This window comes from Physeter macrocephalus, chromosome 11 (assembly GCF_002837175.3).
Source record: "Physeter macrocephalus isolate SW-GA chromosome 11, ASM283717v5, whole genome shotgun sequence".
Lineage (NCBI taxonomy): Eukaryota > Metazoa > Chordata > Mammalia > Artiodactyla > Physeteridae > Physeter > Physeter macrocephalus.
In genome coordinates this window covers 71982853-71998348 of record NC_041224.1, presented here as the reverse complement: position 1 = coordinate 71998348, position 15496 = coordinate 71982853, and the positions used below count along the sequence as shown (strand labels likewise).

Here is a 15496-nt window from a genome sequence, read left to right as displayed (position 1 = left end):
AAGCCCTGGCTTTCCACACACATATATACACTTGGACGTGAATATATGTATCAGCCAATTATGGTACCAATTTGGACTGGCATATTGACATATTCAGTGGTAGGCACCTGACTCACATTAATTCTCCAAGGCTGCAGGTCAAACCATGCTCTTCCTCTGTACTCATCATTTAAGTGTACAGGAGTAGGACAAGTATCAAAATATAGAACTAAGTGTTTCATGGAACATGGCTCTTGAAAGTTTTTCCTTAATGGAGCAATATGATAAATACTCAGAAAATGACCTAGTATAGAGGTTGTAGACTATTGACAACCCTACACAAGAATGACACAGAATACAGGTTTCTTTGGAGAACCACTCAGAACGTGTCAGGAAAACACAAGAGCATCTCAATTATCATCCTTTATCTATATATCAAAAGATGCCATACTGGTAACATTTGGCACTGTCTACTGCATATGAACTCTCCTAAAATGACACACCTGAAGCCACTTGAAACTTGGAGTTTACAAATCAAGTATCAGGTTAGTGGAAATAGTATTCATTTCCAGGCAGCCTCCATCATTCATAGCACATACATCATTATACTGAAAATAATGCATTAACATGATATTCAGGCACTGAAATTTATATATGGGTTTCCTCATTAATATAATCAACTTTAGGGTTAATAGAAACATAAAATTACTGAATTTCACATTTTAATCTATGTTGGCAGAATTTTCATTTATTAAAAGTTATTCAATGACCCTAAAGCAGCAAGACACTATTAGGATCCCATTCAATATTATATAAATATTGTTCTAGTCATTATAGAGACCTAGATGAGTATTGAACATTGATCTATATGCCAGTTAACAAAATTTTTCTTAACTGTTAAACATGTAAAGTTCAAATAATAAGCAAAGATTTTGTCATAAGATTACATCAAGTAGATCAGTCAATCAATAAGAACACGCCATATCAATATTCATACTGACTAAATGAATAAGTCTAAGTGCTTTAGGGTGAAACTTCTCTAGTCCAGTGATCTATTTGGAATGAATTTATGAGTAAGGCTGTCATTTGCCACTTAATGAGAAGGTGTAACTCTTAGTATATCTTACTGTAATATGTAAAGAGAGAAAAAGAGTGAAGGATAGAACCCAAAGGTGCAATACTATTAGGAATTATAAATCATTAAACAAAGCTTAAAAGATGAACAATTCTTCTTTACTTATAAGCACATAGATTGATTTAGACACATGTGTTTTTCTTAAGGTTCCATTGTCTCAATTCAAATATATCTCCTTGAAGGACAGGCACCCATCTAACATAGTTTCACATATGTATAGGAGAAAACAATGTTCTTTAGTGAAGTTAGTTTTAGTAGTTTTGCTTTCAGAAGTTTCAATCTGCAATTGCCAAGTTTCAGCTCTTCTATGATTAATCATTTTACATTATTTAATCTCTCCACATATAGTAACATGCCCAAATCTAACTGTTGTTCTAAGTATGTGCAATCTTGTATTTCAGTACTAGTAAGTGTATATTGCAATTGTTGAATAACTTATTGTTCAGTTATATGAGTGAAGTCTTGTGAAAAATATTTAGGTACATTTTTTTTTGCAGCAGGTTTCATTCCCAGGTGTCCAATTCCAAATTATTTCTCAATTCCATTTTCACTTTTCTCTATAGCTGTATTCTGTATTAGGTTTCGATTACACCCTGTTTGCATCTGAATTACATCTTTCTGCAATTGTCCCAAGGCACTAAGTATGTTTGTCCATATTTCTATATCAATAGAGTTTACAATTGTTGTCCCAGCTTCTAGTTACCTATAAATATGGTATTTAGTAAATCTTTTTTAGTTTGATCATGACACATTTTAATATTCATGTAAAAACTTTTCATAGTCATAAAGCCTATTGCATACAAGTAGAATTGAGTTGAATTGACTCAAATTAGAAGTAGTAATATTAAAAGCAATAGTCCTTTTAATGACCCTAGAAACCTTAAGTATGGAGACTGGAGATTGCTAACTTCTAAATAAGGTAGGCTTCGGCTTCCCTGGTGGCACAGTGGTTGAGATCTGCTTGACGATGCAGGGGACACGGGTTCGTGCCCTGGTCCGGGAAGATCCCACATGCCACGGAGCAGCTGGGCCCGTGAGCCATGGCCGCTGAGCCTGCGTGTCCTGAGCCTGTGCTCCACAACAGGAGAGGCCACAACAGTTAGAGGTCCGCGTACCATAAAATAAATAAATAAATAAAATAAAATAAAATAAATAAGGTAGGCTTATTTTTAATGGGACGCTATATTTTGGGACTTTTAAAGGAACTATGTTATATAATTTGGGCTGGGATATGTCTTCCTCATTGTACATTCATTTCAGTTTTGTCAAACTGGGCTCCAATGGCTATATAATGTAGAGAGCAGTTGGAGTTTTGTGTTATTGTTCAGGGACTTTCAATTTGAATATACTTGTATTTAGTTTGACTGGTTAAAAATTTCTTCCCATTAGTATATTCAATAACACAAAGGGTGATATTTAAGATTGTTTTATTTGGGTAAATAGATCAATAGATAGTCTGTGGGTTTCATTCTTCTAAATTTAAACTATCCAATTGAAGGATCTGAAGTATTATGACAAAATATGTGTTTCTTGAGTCCTCACTCAATATTCAGAACATTTGTAATCAATTCAAAATTACCTGAGGTTAATATACTCACTTTTAAAGGAAGAAGGTCTAATACTATAAGCTTCATGTTCAACTGATATAAAATAGAATAAGTATCAAAATTATAATGGTCAAGATAATTAAGAAGTAACACAACAATCTATGTCTCCTACTGTCTGTCCACTAGACAAACTTTTTCTTCAGCCTGCATATTATTTTAAATTACTATCTAGAGGATTTAACCTTAAGGTTCTTAATGGAAATTGTGGCCCACTCAATCATAGGTGTTGGTCTCAAGAGAAGCATGCATCCACTTGGGTTTCTTCTTCACCTTGATGTGAATTATCAACAAACCTTGATGTGAATTATCAACAAACCTGGTAGGATTCTGTCTGGTGTGATGACCATCAGTCTGATATTGGAACAATTTGATATATACCAGGTCTCCTGTTCAATATTGATGTCATACCTCCTCAGAGAAATTTTTCCAGCATCTGGCAAAATAAGTCCAGGGAAGCCTGAAAACTCTTTAAGTATTATATTTGATCATGACTACTTTTTATTACATCAGATAATGGGTTACGCTTAAACTCTAAATTCAAATATCTTCTAAATGAAATTTGAAATTTGCTTACTAGAAGGAGTTAACCTAATTTTAATGAAACCAATGGTAAGGCTTTGGGCCACCGTGAGTGGTTTGATGTAATTTAGCCAAATAAATTTTAGGATATGGTTCATTAATTCCACTTGTCCAGGAACTGGAAATGATAAAAAGTAGGCAAATTTTGAGTACTTGTAGAATGTTACAAAGCTCCTAAATTACAAAATATAGAATTACTTTCTCTATTGGATTCTAGATATTTAGGAATTCCAGAAGTTGAGATGATATACTTTAGAAAGGTGTTTTTCACTGCTCGAGCAGCAGTTTTAGCCTATGGAAATATGTCTGGTCATCTAAACATCATACTCAACATTACTAAAAATATTTGATACCTTCTAAAGGTCTAATCTTGATCAAGTCCATTTGCCACCATATTTCAGGTAACATTGGCTTTAGATGGCTTCCTTGACTTATCTTAGGTGTTACCTGTAAATAATTTTTTTCAAACAACACATCTTTGTATTATTTCCTGAATTATAAGTGTTGAAATATTCCAAAATATTCAGTATATTTCTTCTGTTTGAATGCGTCTGTCAGTGGCATGGAAAAGCCACCCAAGCATACAATGGAAATATTGTAAAGAAAAATTTCCATCATGTAATTCCCATTTTCCTATGGTGTTATTCTTATTTACCCTTGATTTATAATTTTCTAATTCTTATAGAGTTAGATATTTCTGAAATTATGAATAGAAGTTTCTGGGTAGAAATAATGGGCATTTAATTTTTCCAGTCCAAAACTCAGTAGCTCTTTTCACAACTTGGTCTGAAAATTCTTTTTTCAGATAATTTTTTTTCCAGAGTATGAATTTTACAATCAATAATATAATTCTGTTAGAAAATTTTCAATGACTCTAATACATTGGTGATTCATTTCCCATGTAATATTTTAGTTTCTATCAACGTTTGAAAACCTCCATTCTTCCAAAGTTGGCTAGTGGCCTAACAGACCATAAAGATATTTATTATCAGCATAGATATTCATTTTAAGACTAAAGGCTAGCCTAAGGTAACTTTGGCAAGATGGTAAATAGGTATCCCTGTCCCTAGTTCCCTCACAGAAAAACAATTTAGCAACTATACACAGATGAAAATGCTGTTCTGAGTGTCTGACACCTCCGGGGTAAGGCTATAGTACACCAGAGGAGCATGAAAAAACAAGAAAAGTACATCAAAAAGGGTTAGAATAAACATTTCACTTTGTACATGTCACCACTTCCCTGAGCTGGAACAGCAATACACTGAGAAGGATCTCTTTGGCCCATGATTTTTCCAGTTGGGGAAAGAGAAACTAAGACATACATCCAACTTCCCCAGGGTTTCAGGGCATTGTCTGAGAGGCCCACTTCTCTCTCAGCTCACATGGAACACTGAGGGAACTGGGATTGGTATACCACCTGGGAACAGCTAGGAACAAGGAAAAGGGTTATGGGCTCACAGTAACTTACACTGCAGATCTTGACAGAAGCCTTGTGTTCCTAACAGCAACATTGCCTTGTCCAACCAGGGACCTTGCTACCAGCATTGCTAGAACAAGGAGTCCCCAACCAATCCCACCCACCCAGAGAACACAGGTGCAGCCCTGTCCAACTATAAGGCCCAACTCACACCTCCCCCTATGACAGATCCCAGCAAGTGTCCTCACCCAACCTCAGAGTATTGGTAGTTTGCCTCTCCTGTCTATGGGTGCCAAGAACTGGTCTTCCCATAATCCCAGGCTGAGCTGACTGGTGAATGACTATTTCTTCTGAAGCCAAGCTTTAATGAGTTGCTTTAATGGGTTTGTATAAAGGAAACTAATAAAGCCACAATAACTAACCTTAAAGATATAGAGATCTACCAACAACCTGATAAAGAACTTAAAATAATTGTTTTAAAGAAGCTCAGAGAACTAAAAGAGAACACATATAAACAACTGAATGAAATCAGAAAAATAATACATAGACAAAATGTGAAGTTCAATAAATAAATAGAAACAAGAAAAAATCAAACAGAAATTCTAGAGTTAAAGAATACAATTATTGTACTAAAAATTTCAATAGAGGGCTTCAGCAGTGCACTTGATCAAACAGGAGAAAGAATTAGTGAACTTGAAGACAAGTCATTTAAAATTATTCAGTCAGAGGGACAAAAAGAGAAAAGAATTTTAAAAAGAAGAAAGCCTACAGGAGTATGGAACACCATCATATGGAACAATATTTGCATTATGGGAATTCCAGAAGGAGAAGAGAAAGAGAAAGAGACAAAAATTCTATTTTTAAAAAAATGGCTGACAAATTCCCAAATTTGCAGAGAGAAATGGAATTCATGAAACTTAAGAGTCTCCAAATAGCTTGAACCCAAAGAGGTCTACACCAAGGCACAGTATAATTAAATTGGCAAAGACAAAGGCAAAGAGATATCCATGAAATCAGCAAAAGATAAGTGACTTATCACACACAAAGGAATTCACATACGACTATAAGTGGATTTATCTGCAGGAACCTTGTAGGCCAGGAGAGAAAGAAATAATATATTCAGAATACTGAAAGGAAAAAAAAACCTTCCCAATCAAGAATATTAAACTGGTAAGACTGTCCTTTAAAAATAGAGGTGATATTAAGACTTTCTCAGTTAAATAAAAAATTGAGGGAGTTTGTCACAACTAGACCTACCTTACAAGAAAAGTTTAAGGATGCTTTTCAAATTGAAATGAATAAACACTAAACAGGAACACAAAAGTGTATGAAAGTACAAATCTCACTTGGAAAAGTAAATATATAGACAAACACAGAATAGTGTTAATAGTTTTAATAGTGTATAAATTGTTTAATCCTGCTACATAGTATAAAAATGGAAAGACAAAACTATTAAGAATAACTATAACCACAAGAAATTTTTAATAGATTCACAATTTAAAAACAGAAATAAAATCTGACATCAATAAATAAAGTTGAGCATATGGGGGAAAATAAAAGTGTAGAGCTTTTTATGCATCTGAAGTTAAGTTGTTACCAGTTTAAATTAGACCATTATAACTATAGATAGTTCAATGCAAGCCTCATGGAAACCACAAAAGAAATAACCTATGGTAGATCCACAAAAGTTGAAGAGAAAATAAACAGTATAACTGCAAAAAGAATTATCAAACCACAGGAGAACAGGGGAACAAGGGAACTACAAATCAGACAGAAAACAATTAACAAAATGACAATAGTAAGTCCTTACCTGTCAATGATTACTTTCAATGTAAGTGAATTAAACTCATGATTCAAAAGACATAGAATGACTGAATGTCCTCTAAAATAACAAGGCCCATATGCTGTTTACAAGAGTCTCAGATTTATGTACATATATAGGCTGAAAGTGAGGAGAAGGAAAAAGGTATTTCATGCAAATGACAACAAAAGAGAGCAGGAATGACAATATTTACATTAGGTGAAATTGACTTTAAGACAAAAACTTTAATAAGAGACAAATAAGTCATCATACAATGATAAAAGGGCCAATTCAACAAAGAAGATGTAACAGTTATGATTATATATGCACCCAACACCCAACATCAAAGCACCTAGCTGACTTAAGAGATTTGACAGAAGTGAAGGGTGAAATAGCAACAATAGAATAATAGTAGGTGACTTTAATAACCCACTTTCAATAATAGATAGATAATCCAGACAAAAAGTCAATAAGAAAACATCAGACTTAACACTATAGACCACTATATACCTAATAAATATATACAGGACATTTTATCCAATAGCTTCAGAATACATATTCTTTTAAGTACACAAATATTCTCCAGGATAGATTATATGTTAGGCCACAATGCATGTTTTAACAAAATCAAGATTATTGAGATTATCATGTGCCTTTTCCAACCACAATGGTATGAAACTAGAAATCAATAACAGAAGGAATGTTGGAAAATTCACAAATATGTGGAAATTAAACAACACACTCCTGAACAACTAATGGGTCACAAAAAGAAATAAAAAGTCATAAAAGAAATAAAAAATAAAATTAAAAAAATCTTGAGACAAATGAAAATGGAAACACAACATACTTATGAGGTGAAGCAAAAGCAGTTCTAAGAAGGAATTTTATAGGAATAAATGCCTACATTAAGAAAAAAAGAAAGATCACAAATAACCTAACTTTACAATTCAAAAAACTGGAAAAAGAAAAAACTAAGCTCCAAGTTAGCTGAAGGGAGGAAATAATAAAGATCAGAGCAGAAATAGATGAAATAGGGACTAGACAAAACGATACAAATATTTTTAAGTTTTTTTTTTTTGTAAAAGATAAACACCATTGACAAAGCTTTAGCTAGACTACCTGAGGGAAAAGAAAACACAAATAAATAAAATTATAAATGAAAGAGGAGACATTGTCACTTGGACTAACTTTATGTTTTAGGGAACAGAAGCATCTAAAATATCATGAGGGTTGACTACTGCATAACATACTATTATAGTCTCTTGTGGGTCATTGAACAATATTGTCAGCTTTGGGAATAGGAATATTAGGTGAATCAGACCAAGGTCCAATATCTACATGAATGACTGTGAGACAGTCATATTCAACCTGTTTTGTCAGGATAAGGCAACATAGTAGCTGGGTTCAAGAGGCTACACTTGCCCAGAATAGTATTAGGATTAGAAAATAAGATTTATTCATAGCTAGACTGGCAACACAGTGAGAAATGAATCTTAAAAACTTGTAAAATAGTAACATCATGAGGTATCTATAAGTAAATTGTGTTCCAAGATTAAAGCCTGAGTCTTTTAATCAGGAGAGTTTTTGCTATTATGCCTTGTAAATACCTTTGCATTCCCAGAGAAACAAAATCCAATAACACAGAAAAGTAAGCAATATGCCTATAATTAGGGCCTAATTTTTGAATAAGCTATTAGAAGCACCCTAAATCTTATGACAGAACATGTAGAAGGTTTTATCAAAGTTAAAAACTAATACACATGGAGAAACAACAGCTATTCTAAGAATGTGAAAGGCTTCTTGATTTTATCTGTACTACAATTTTGGTATTTCATGTAACATACCAGGAGAGGTTTAGCCTTTCCATAAAAGGCAAGGTTCCACAACCAACTCTCAAAATCAATGGAGGGGTGTGTGTGTGTGTGTGTGTGTGTGTGTGTGTGTGTGTGTGTGTGTGAGACATTGTTTCATTTGTATATTAGGCTGAGTTCAGGATGTAACCATCTTCTGTCTGTTGGCCAATAATGCATATCTCAAATATTTGACTTCAGTTTGATAATATAGCAACATATTCAGGAAGACATTATGTCTTGGGAGACTAAGAAATTTAGTAAAGCTAAAGTATCTTCTTTACTAACATGTAAGATATTAGCAGCTATCAATAAATCAACCAATATTGAATTAATTTGGAGCCTCAAGGCAGAGACAATTTGTTAAGTTTTCTTGTAAATACCTAGAGAATACAGTAAGTAAATCTCTGAATTTCTGGGTAATCAATTGCCACAAATTTTAAAAGCCTACATAAGTAAAGTCAAGTAGGAACATTGACTCCTTAGCTAAAGGTAAAGGAAAGAAAGCTGAACATAAGTCTATTACATAAAAATAATTACCTTACTCAGACACAGAAGTTAATGTAGTAGAAAGAAGGTGTACCACAGGTATCAGACCAATTATGACTTATTTATTGCTCTCAGATCATGGATAAATGTATAAACAGATTGACTTCCTTGTCAAATTTTTCTTTCTTTCTTAAGGTAAATATACTTTCTTTATTATGCCTATTTTCACATTTCTCTAATTACTGGTTCTATACATTGTATTTGAGCTACAGATAGAGAATATATTTTATACATGGCCATGTTTTTTCTTTATTGTAAACTATAACAATGAGATTCATCTCTTTTATTAAATTTCTCTATTTTTTTCTGCCCATAAATATAGATTTCCTGTAATTTGGGTGTACTTTTTCAGCACTAAGTGAGACTGCTGTTCTCCCATAGTCCATTTTTTTTGGTACGCGGGCCTCTCACTGTTGTGGCCTCTCCAATTGCGGAGCACAGGCTCCGGACACGCAGGCTCAACGGCCATTGGCTCAGGGGCCTAGCTGCTTCGTGGCATGTGAGATCTTCCCAGACCGGGGCACGAACCCGTGTCCCCTGCATCGGCAGGCGGACTCTCAACCACTGCGCCACCAGGGAAGCCCTCCCCTTTTGTTTTTGAAAACACATATTTACCAACTTAGATACTTTGCATCCCAGGTGCTCCAACAACACTCTATCCAGAATATAGAATATCATATCCCTTTGTTACATAGTTAAATCCCTTTTTGGCATTATCAAGCACATCAGAAGACAAGGCATATTCTTCTACGGAAATACCTGTTTGCGTGGAAACTTCAGATGAGAAAGAACAGGTAGGTCATCCAGAAACACCCATATCTTGGATATTTTTCTGAGTTAGAGTAAAAAAGAAAGGTAGTAGAAATTGCAGAATTCATGGCTTCAGTATCCAAAAAAAAGGACTGGAAAAGTTTAAGATGGGGAAAAGAAACAGACATGTAAATTCAATCCATTCCCATTTCTAAGGTTCTCTCATTATGTCAATTTTGTCCATAAGTTTGCATCATTTGCCAATTATTTTCTGTCTGATTTCCTGGGGTGGGAAAGAACCTCTTGAGGAGATGGTAAAGCTTCAGAGTTAGGTTGTATCCCTTGCATCTTCCTCAGTCTCTTCCAGCATTTTTTTTGCCAATGTCTTGACTTTTCAATAGTGAATTATTGACTTTCCATCAAGGTGTGCTTTCTTATTTGTTGGGGTCCCCAGATAATATTGTGTTCCCTTGTAAATAATTATAGGCAGCTAAGTTTCAGTCTTAAGTTTCTTTATGGCTTATCTTTCTACATATTTTCTCAAAGCTGGATTGTAGCCACCAATATCTGAGAAATTATCTGTTCTTATCATCAACATACTTTTTCTCCTACTTGTAAGTCCCGGCAACAAAAGTGCCATAAGTCTATTCTGATCTTCGCATGGATTTATATATGTAAGCTTAGAAAATGCCTCAGTGAACTGTGTTGAAAAACAATGAAGGACTCAGCTTCTGAGTACAGCATTTAGCCTCTCTCAGTTTACCTTCTGCAAAAAGGTTTCAAGGAATCTTGTCAGTAGTCTCTCATGTTAGGTTTCTAAGGTACAAAGAATAGAATAGCCTGAGTTGTTGGAGGAAGTGTACAGTTGGATTCCTAAGGACTTGGAACTCCCTAATATGGAGATTACCATTTTACCTTCATTGTGCCTGTTCCATTAGTCAACTGGAGGCAACAGTCTGTGAAGCAGCCAGTATGCATCCCCATGTATAGGGCCATAGACTGAAAACACAGTGCAGAGCACCTCAGGAAAATTTTGTGGATCTCTCCAGAGCACTAGGGAAAAGGGCATATGGATTCTTACCATTTCTAGTCCTTTCAGCAGCCCTTAATTCATTCTATCAGGTATTTGAGTTGCTAGAGATACAAAAGTATAGGGCTGATATTCTTCATATTGAAATGAAAAATAAATTGTTTTCTATGACAATGTAGTTTCAGTTCCCATTTTGCCATTTAGTAGCATGACTGTTTTGATCCCTTTCTTCCAGGTCATTAGGCAACCACTGCCTAACCTGATGCTTTCATTCTATGACACAGTCTCTTACACAACTTTTCAATGACTACTTGTTTTTTACTCTTAATTATATCTGCTTCCATAGCTCTGTTTTGCATAGCCTAGAACACTCCTACATCCTTTCCCAAGAATGGCACCTATGCTGGGGATTAGCATAATGATACAAGCCATGGCACTCCCCTTATATATTTATTTTATCCTGAAAAGTCTAACAAGGGTTGGCCTACTTAAAAACCTTGTGCCAAAGTAGATTGGGGTTTGGGTAGATTCAGTGACGTTAGTCTGTGTAGCTTTCATGTGTCCCTGGTGTAGCAGGACAGAAAGTCATCTTTCTCAGTAGTCTTTGTCTAAGAGGACAGTAGTCAAAAATGAAAACTGTATTTCATGGGTACTCTTCCAAAAAAGTAAATAGGATACCAGGAAGCTCCTAATTTTATTGATTTTTACATCCACAGGAAAACAAATATATGGATCCCATGGATTCACACTTCCCAGAATCCTTGAATAGTCATAGTCGAAAAATGATCCACAAGTGTAACAGATTAAAACTCTGAAATAATATAACAGGTTTGAATTTTTCTACTTGGACATTTAGAACCAAGCAAATATTGCACCATAGAGATGGTATTGATGAATCACAAACCTTTTGCAACTTCCAGTAAAGCACACTCAGGTGAAAAGTGAAATTTTTCTGATGAAGATCCCATTATATATATATCACTCATGGAGAAAAAGAACCCATAATGATATTTATATCATCAGAAAGAATAAAGGTAAATGCCCTAGAAGTAAGTCTTTACTAGTTTAGAAGTCTGTTTCACACTTAGCAGTTATCAAAAGCAGCCTAATCCATTTAATGTACACACGATGTAAAAAAAAAAGGAGAGTTGAGGTATAATTTCAAAAAAATATGAGAATAAACCACCAAAATCTGATTAATATAAAAAAAACCATTGTTTACCTGGAAGGAGGTAGAAGAGGTGGATGAAACAAATTTCCTGTATGGGCTTTATTACCTGAAGCCCATGAATAGAGTTTCTACTACAGTGAAGCTAAGAACCCTCACTCCCACTTTGTAATCCAGGATTGTCACCTCTGCTGGGCCCCAGAGTAATTTTATTAAGCATGATTTTTATGCAATCACACCCCTCAAGATATGATGTCCTCATTCACTCAAACCATGGCACCACCCACACCTACAATTTCTTTGTCTTGTAATTTTTTACTAATGGCATCCTTAAATTCTGGGTCCCAAGTAGACTGGAGATCTGAGAGATTCAGTGCAGGACAACTGGGTAGTTAATCGTGCCCCAGGGGAAGTGAGCTCAAGTGTCTTCTTCCCCATTTGTTTTTGTCTATGAGGAAGGATCAGGGCGGTAGTCAAAGAAGAAAACTATGTATCTCATGTTTGCATTGCTCATTGCTCCTTTGTGATTTATACAGGAAGGATATTACTAAAAAAAAAAAAAGACAGGGCCACATTCCTTTGTATATAGACCAGTGATTCACCTAACATATTCAAATTGAAGCAAATAAGATACTTTGGCCTCAAGAACGTGTCAGGAGCCTTTATGCAGAAATAAAATCTTATTATTAACCAGCTCTTGGCTGTATCTTCTAGGAAGCCAGAGCAGAAAAAAAAATTGGCATCACTCATAGTATGGATTTTCCACTTAAAATAAATCTAATGAAGCCACATGATATTCAGAAGCTAGATATCGGTATCAGGCTGCTTATAATTTTATTCAATCTCACTTATTATACTTGAATCTCAAACCTCTGGCTGCAGTTGCCATGGCCCTTCAGTTGTGAGTAGTTCATTTATGATGCACAAATATCACAACACCTTAGCAAACTCAAAATAATCTAACAAGTAAATTTGTCTATATATGAATTTAGATCTAACCAAATAATGTACCATAGAAATAATACTAGTGAATGATAATATTTTTCAAATTTAATCAAAGCAAAGCTCAGGTACAAACTAAAGTTTTTTCTCATGAGAATCATATCATCAATATGAGTCACTCATGGAGAAGAATTAGCCATAATAATATCCATGTTTCCTTAAAGAACTAACCTAAACACCTTAGATGCTAGTCTCTATTAGTCCATAGATCTATTTGGAATTATAGCTCTCTGTAATCACTGAAGAGGGTGAGGGTGCAGATTAATTTTCATTTTTGTTAGTTCTCATTCTACTTGTACTTCATACCTATTGCTACTGCAGACTCTTTTTTTCAACCCAGCTCTGGAAACTGTGGATGAGTTATTCCTGTGCTAAAGAATTTTTTAGCTTAGCTCTGTAGCTAAGATGTGTAGGCATTTATTACCTACACATATAGTACCCAATTTACTTGTAGGTATTTATTATCTAGCCCTGTGCAGTCCAGATTTTAGTAAAGCAACATTGTGCTTCTTGGTCCAGCTCCAACAAATGTGGTCATTCTATATGTGAGAGAGCCCCTGTTGAGGATCTCCCTCCTCTACTGTGTTAGCCTCTCCATTTTTATTTCCCCAAGATCTATCTGTTGTTTCACGGTGTGCATATTCTGAGGTTTACTTATGCTTTCAACTCTGGATGGACACTTTACACTTGGTTTTCAATGTTGTTGCTGTTAGAAATGGTGCTACTGTAAGCATTCACGTGTTTTTTAGGGAATAGATATATGAATTTTTCTTGTACCTGGGATTAGGTTTGTGGACACAGTCTAAGAGTATTCTAAATAGACATATAGGTAGATTTTTAAATTTTTATATATCTTTGTGACTGTTTATTGTTTGAATGTTCTTTTCTCTCATGGCTAATGACCTTGAGTACCTTTTCACATGCTTATTAGCCATTTGGATATCCTCCTTTGTGATGGACCTGTTTAAATGTCTTCTTTCTCACTTTTTGACATGTACAAGTTTACTATGTCTTATGTATAATTGTCTTTCCTTGAATATACACTTTGATAAACAGAAGTTTTAATTTTGATAAACAGAAGTTTTCATTTTGATGCAAACCAACTCATCAATTTTTCCTTTATGGTTAGTGCTGTTGTTATTCAATTTTAATTTTTTGCATTCACCAAAATCATGATACTACTCTCCTATGTTATGTTCAAGAATCTTTATTGTTTTGCTTTTCATATATGTCTATATTACACCTAGAATTTATTTCTCAGCATGGTTGGAAAATGGACTCAAAACAAAAGTTATTTGTTTTGTAGAGTGTCTCTCAAGTGGGATTTGTCTAATTATCATCTCATAATTATGCTGGGGTTATGGGTTTTGGGGAGGAAGACCATAAAGTACCATTCTCATCCTGTCATATCAAGGGTACATTCTATCAATATGACATGACTATTTATATTAGCCTTGATTACCTGGCTGAGGTAGTGTTTGTCAGGTTTCTCCACTGTAAAGTTATTTTTCCTCATATGCAACAGCAACACCTTTATTATAGATCAAGTAACCATATAACATTTGATCTGTTTGTGAAGTCTCTATTTTTTCCCATTAGGCTAGTTTTCTATCTTTTGTCAGTACATGCAGTCTTAACTACTGTAACCTTACGAAATGCTTTGAAATTTTGTCATGTAAGTTATGAAGTTTTTTTTCAAGTTGTTGACATTTAGACAAAAACTAGCATGTTCCTTTTTTTAAAAAAAAAACATCTTTATTGGAGTATAATTGCTTTACAATGGTGTGTTAGTTTCTGCTTCATAACAAAGTGAATCAGCTATACATATGCATATATCCCCATATCTCCTCCCTCTTGCATCTCCCTCCATCCTTCCTACACCACCCTTCTAGGTGGTCACAAAGCACCGAGCTGATCTCCCTGTGCTATGCAGCTGCTTCCCACTAGCTATCTATTTTACATTTGGTAGTGTATATATGTCCATGCCACTCTTTCACTTCGTCCCAGCTTACCTTTCCCCATCCCCATGTCCTTAAGTCTGTTCTGTATGTCTGCATCTTTATTCCTGTCCTGCCCATGGGTTCTTCAGAACCTTTTTTTTTAGATTCCATATATAAGTGTTAGCATACGGTATTCGTTTTTCTCTTTCTGACTTACTTCACTCTGACAGACTCTAGGTCCATCCACCTCACTAAAATACCTCAATTTTGTTTCTTTTTATGGCTCAACCTTGACTCTTCTTGGCTCTTTGCATTATATGTAATTCTTGAAATCAGACTGACAATTTACAAAACACCTAATGGGATTTGGATTTGGAATGCTATTCCATTGAATATTTAAAATGAATTTGGGGGAGAATTAACATCTATATAAATCAAATCTGCCAATCTGAATATATCTCTTCATTTACATGGTATTATTTCCTTTCAGTAATGTTTTGTAATGATATATGTTGATCTTTTCTTATGTAATTGATATTTTTGATGTTCCTAAAAATGTTATATTTAAAAATCTTTATTTTTTTATGTTTGTTGTTTTGCATAAACACATTTCATTACACTTATTTGCTTATTAATACAGCAACTTTGCTAAATTAACTTTCTAATTTTGTTTACTTCAAGTCATTTGG

General features: G+C 34.5%; 1 non-coding gene across 1 annotated transcript; it reads right to left on the bottom strand.

Annotated features, from left to right (window-relative positions):
* Positions 1–12058: 12058 nt before the first annotated feature.
* On the bottom strand, positions 12059–12133 carry LOC112061904 (small nucleolar RNA SNORD115). Its single transcript, XR_002890431.1, has one exon. It is a non-coding gene; the product is annotated as a small nucleolar RNA SNORD115 (small nucleolar RNA).
* Between the last annotated feature and the right edge of the window lie 3363 nt (positions 12134–15496).